Source organism: Sturnira hondurensis, unplaced genomic scaffold, assembly GCF_014824575.4.
Source record: "Sturnira hondurensis isolate 20B ecotype Veracruz unplaced genomic scaffold, ASM1482457v3 Scaffold0019006, whole genome shotgun sequence".
NCBI lineage: Eukaryota > Metazoa > Chordata > Mammalia > Chiroptera > Phyllostomidae > Sturnira > Sturnira hondurensis.
The window spans coordinates 3894601-3900438 of NW_028091637.1; the positions used below are offsets into that span (position 1 = coordinate 3894601).

The 5838-nt window shown below is 39.8% G+C and overlaps 1 non-coding gene across 1 annotated transcript; it reads left to right on the forward strand.

Moving 5' to 3' along the window:
* The first annotated feature begins 1260 nt into the window (after positions 1–1260).
* Positions 1261–1399, forward strand: LOC119004130 (small nucleolar RNA SNORA8). Its single transcript, XR_005070123.1, has one exon. It is a non-coding gene; the product is annotated as a small nucleolar RNA SNORA8 (small nucleolar RNA).
* Positions 1400–5838: the final 4439 nt, after the last annotated feature.

The window sequence follows — 5838 nt, forward strand, 5'->3', positions numbered from 1 at the left end:
TTTGCACTGTAGCAAGCTGAGCAGTGTGCCTGACCGTTACCCGCCAGGTGCCAGTAACACAGGCATCCCCCTCCCCCTCCCTCTGCCCACCAGAAATGTCTCCAGGCTTTGCCAAATGTCCCCTAGGGGGCAAGCTCATCCCCAGGTGAGGACCGCTTTTCTTCCTTCCATTGTTAGAAAAGTTGAACTTTGCTGCTGAAATGATTTTCTAGATGAAGAAATTGCTTACTGGCATGTTTCAGCACCTAATAGAGACCAGAGAAAGATATAGAGTTTATTAATAACATGGTATTTAATCCACTTACATTCTAAAACAATTTAATTTAATTAAAAACGTAATGTTTTCCTCAGAATACAGGAAAAGGGAAAAAATTCTGCAAGCATGGCATTTCAAGTAATACACTTCTCACAAACTGCCCCCCAGGTAGAAATGATCGTACCAATACATCAGATGATTTTGGCAAACGTTGCTGCAAAGAAAAAACAGCACATTTAGTAATTAAAAATGACCTACAATCCTTTTGTTTGTTTTGAGTAGCCCTCAAAAGTGTACCTGAGGGCATTAATAGGAAATGCATAGCACCCCTAGAATGTGAATATCTTATAATATCACCTCATTCCCTTTTATAAATGTTTCTGCATACAGAGCTGACGTATTTAAATTTGTAATTCTCTACTTCAGACTTCCCTACATACTCTACTACTCAGTGGAAATATGGCAACATAAAACAATTCATGTTTTCTGAGTACACCAGCAGTATATAACCTGAGCAATTTGAAAGGACTGCAAAGGGCAGGTTCATTTTCCCAGGCTGTGGATGAGAGAAAGTGGTACACACTTCCGGCTGCTGCCAACACGCTGGTGTCATGAGAGGAGGAAGGACCTGGCTTACTCAGTGAAGGTCGGGTGATCAATGATGATAAATTAGCAAGGAGTTGTTGATGTGCTCACTCGCCCCACGACTGCTTAGCACAATGTTTACCTTGGAAAGGAAAGTCTAAGTTACTGGGATACCTACAGATCAGTAAGAGTGATAAATGAAGAACCGGTCGGACCCCAACCTAACCTTGACTTAAGACCTCATTGATTATGGGAGATAAGTGTGAATTAGACAGCCTATCCAAAAAAAACTGGCATATTGTTAAGAGATTAATATGGTGCCCCCCAGGGAAAGAAGATGTTGAACCAACTAGTGAAGTAAAATGAGAATTATTTAAATTTCTTCTGAACCCTTTTCTATTTAAGGCATTTTTTTTTTTTGCACTGAAGAGTATCTGCATTTTGTGGTTTATTCCTGTTGGGTATTCAACGGACAATTGCAATGTAAAGTCAGTATCTGCTGTCGTTAGTTTTCTTAGCTTTGTGCGTATTAAACCTGGCATTTTTACTACTACAGTATAAACATAAACATTTTTTTCATCTGTCATTAGGAGTTATTCCCTTGGCAATAACAAGTGAGAGATTCATGATTGTAAGGGTATGCATACTTGAACATATATGTATACAGTTTGCTTAACATTGAACTCCTAAGCCAATTTAATGGAACAACAAATATATTCAAGCGAAGCATTGTGCACACATAGTATTACGCTATTTCACCTTCTGTGTGTTTGTAGCAACTTTTTGTGAATCACTTCTTAATACAATGGACACAATTTGCTGTGACATGTGAATGATAACTGAGTAGGTGGTTGAGATAGCTCTGCAGGCCAAAGGTAGGATAACTTTGTTTCTCCGGAACATGCAGGGAAGAGGAAACACCCCTGAGACCCTAAAGCCAAACCCCGCAAGGATGGCTTGTGTTCTCCACTGGTCTGCTTGCTATTGTGGCATTTATATTTCTTATCAGGTTTGGTTATCTGGCTTCACATATCTTTGCAGAGTTGAAAGAGCAATCGAAGAACAGGTTGAAGGAAGAAGACATGTGGAGGGGTAAATTTGGGGTGAGCGCCAGGGAGTGTGCTGGGAATCAGAGTTCATTTGCTGTCTTCCTGGCGACAAATATAGAAACATCTAAGGCCGTTGCCTAAGAAGTGATCAGAGAATCACAGTTCTGGATTGGGGAGGGAGGGAATCAGGGCCTACCCTGGCCTCCCTTCCAAGCTTCCAAACACTTTCTCTACTACTCCTGTCAAGTGGTCTCCTTGCCTGTGTTTTAACACCCATGGGGAATGGAAATGTGTCATATTCTGGCTCAGTTTGCCACCTATGTTTACATCCAAATTGAGAGAGAGTGAGACAAGACTAAGGATAGAACCCACTGGCAAACTGTAAGAAGCATCTACCCAGGATGACACTCCTCCCACTCCACACACATTCATATTGCCTCCTATTTCCAGCTAGTCCAATATGCATGCCTGCCTCCTTTCTCTAACTTACCAATCTAGCAGTCATAACAATAAAAACCATCCAGTTAGCCTGAGATACTTATTCTTGGGGAACTCGTGCTGACTCCTAAGTTTCACCAAAACAACTGCCATGGAAACTAAAATAGAATTGAGATTCTGATGCTCAGCCCTCCAGTGTTATTAATGATAGTGGTGATGGTAAGGGTGATGGCCATTTTAATGCATAATCTTTTGTTATGCTATGAACTTTAGGCACTGGCTCATGTAATTCCCTCTCTCAAGAATGCAACAGAATACTGTTATTTTCATTTTATAGAAAAGAGAATGGAGTCAGGAAAAATTAAGCAGTTTGCTCAGGGTCCGCCATTCAGTTGCAGAGCTGGGAAAACGGTCCATGTCTAGTTGATAACACACACATGCACACACACCCCTCAAACAAAAACCTCTCTTCAGTATCCTTCCATGCTACCTTCCAGAATCAAGAGGGTAAGAAATCTCCCAACTGAAATACCCTCAAGCCTCCCTCTGCTTCTTAAAACTGCCTCTGCCCTTGGCCCACCTTCTCTCAGCAGCGAACCACCTTCTGAGCCCTTAGCCATGTCCTGGCCTTCACTTCCACGACCCCACTGGAACACTAGAGATATAATACCCAGGATAATTTGAAACTAATTTTCCTTTCAAGTGAACTCGAATCCTCCATCCCTTTTTTAAATCTCTTCTTTATGTGCAAACAATGGGCCACTATCATATTTATAAACTACAGTGTTGAAGCTGGAAGAGACTCTTGCTGGGACCATCTAGATCTTTGCTCTTCAAGGTGTGGAACTTAAGCCAGTAGCATCCGCCTTATTCTGGAAGCTTGTTAGACGTTCAGAATCTTAAGCCTCCCACCTGTACCCTCCGATCTCCTGAATCGAAGTCTGAATTTTGACAAGATCCACAGGGGATTCTGTGCACATTAATGTTGAAGAAGCAGTAGTTTATCTAGACCTATCCTGTCACTTTACCTGAAGAAACTGATCCCCGAGGAAATTGAAGAGCCTATTCAAGGTCACAAATCTAGTTAAACTGGAACTGATCAATAGGTGAATATGCTTTTCTCTATACCCTGGCAGCCTTCACCTGTGCTGCTTCCCTTGTTCTGGATTTGCGCTATTCACTTTACATGGATTGTCTCAGTAACTCCTTTGGCACATTGTATGGGCTCAGTACTATTATTATCTCCATTTTTTCTCATAGGGAACCTGGCGCCTATACAACTTCCATGCAGCAATCACAGATCAGGTCCCCTTGTAGGCTGACTTTGCAATCAAGCTTGTAGCTACAGGGTGCACGCTGCATGTGTGCCATTGTCTTTTCCTATGACTCTGAAAGCTTCTGTCTGTATTTCTGTCTGTCTGTCTATCTAGCCATCTATCAACCCATCTATCATCTAGCTAGGTGTTTGCAGGTTAAAGAGTGTATAAGTGGAATCATTCTGTTTGGTGTCTCTTTTCCTTTCATGAGTCTCAGTGATAGAGGTTCTTTTCCATAGCTGCTTAGAAAAAATCCCCCGTGGAGCTTGGGTTTAGCCATCACTGTGACTTAGAGGTTGTGAAGGCTTTGACTACCGAGGTGGAGGAATAACAAGGTTGCTGCCCTCCCTCCCCTGAAGCACTAAAAAGTTCAAAAGAAAAGTGTCTACAAATAATTACTACAGAGCCTCACCTTAAATAAATACATTGCTCTTGTGAGCTCTCTTGAAAACCCAGCATGTAAGAGATTGTTTCCAGTAGAAACTTTTGCATTCCAATCAACTTAACGCCTGAAATGCAACCCAAGAGTAAATTGGAAACAACCTTGTTTATGTTCCAGTATAATTATAAAAGCCCCGCTTCTCTCTATGGCTTTCAAAAAAGTGTTTGAGTGTTTCAGAATAAACTTTTTCTTGCAATAAGCCAGTGCATTCTCCTCATCCCATGCACACACATATTTGATAGGCAAAAATAATATGAGAAAAGCTCAGATTTATAAAAACCCCTAAATTAGAATATGATTTTTAAAAATTGAGTTAATCATTAAGTATCATTAAAGTAGTGTTCCATTTACACAAAAACAAGTTTTTTACACAACTTTTCAGAGTCTGGCTAATACACAGGGTCTGGTAGAAGCAAGGCCTGCTTGAGTGTGGTTGGCAGGGTACGTGAATGTCTCGCATGAGATGGCCAGCAATTTGAACATTTCACCTGAAGTGTCATGTGGTGTGCTTGAGTGTGACATTGTTATGTTACAGAATTTCATGCTTAGGACTTTGTAATAAAAAAGGGCTTTATTTGTGCCGGACACTGTATATAGTGAGATGAACTACCCATACTTTTGCTGGGGTCACTGTGGATCTAAACAGTAAACAAATACTTTATATATTATTGCTATGTGAATCACGAGTAATATGGATTGCACTAACCTATAATATCTCCAAAAGAAAATACTTCAGAATTTTATTCATATCTGGACACAAACCAAGTCTATTTATGGGTCTTCTCCATAGAGAATATTACCTATTTGTACACACACACACACACACACACACACACATTATTTGACTCCAGGTATCTTCTGTTATGCTCTTCAGGGTAAGAGGCCTGCCTTACTCATACTTTAATTTATCTTATTATGATAACATGGGGTTTTCTTTTTTAATGCCTTAATAAATGTTTGCTCTGAGCTGAACACCACACCTTCAATACATGTATCTGGCACTTCTGTTGTAAACTTTATTTAATGGGGAATGGGAAAGACCGTTTTTTTGTGGGGCTATAATTTTCAATCTCCTGATTTTTGTGATTTTAAGGGCTGGCCATAATGCTATATAGTTCTCTGATTTTGTTTCTTCGATACAAAAAAAAGCAAAATGAATGCATCGCGATTGAGCCACCAGCCCAGTTGCTTGCATATGTAATAGGGGCTCTAAATTACCACATAAACACAGCTGCAGTTTTTCAGTCTGAAGCTCTGAGAAACACGCCGAATGGTGAGTGGGGGTGCTTGGAGCTCTAAATTTAAGAGCATTATTATGAGCTGTGATAGACAATCATTCTGCCTTATTTAAATCTCTGAGCAACTGGAAAACTAGAGTGTGTCTTGCTTAAATATTCAGGTTTCTTATCTATGCCCAAGTCTGAACAAGCAAGTTTAGCTCATATCTTAAAAGCTGACAGATTGTATTTTATGGTAAGTCGTTGGCTGCTGCATTTATGAAGTTACCAAAATATTAATAGTTTTTAAATTTTTATATTTAAATTATCTCACTGTAAAAAAGCACTTCAAAGCATACAAATTAATATAAATCATGTTTTATTTTTCAGGGCCAATAGCCTCATGCAGGAAAATAGATAAAACTATTTGCATCTATATATATTTGTATATGAACACACAAACACATATGTTCATACTAAAAAGCTTTGTGCCTGAATTTTAGGTCGAAAAGCAACGAGGAGAGGTAAATTTTAA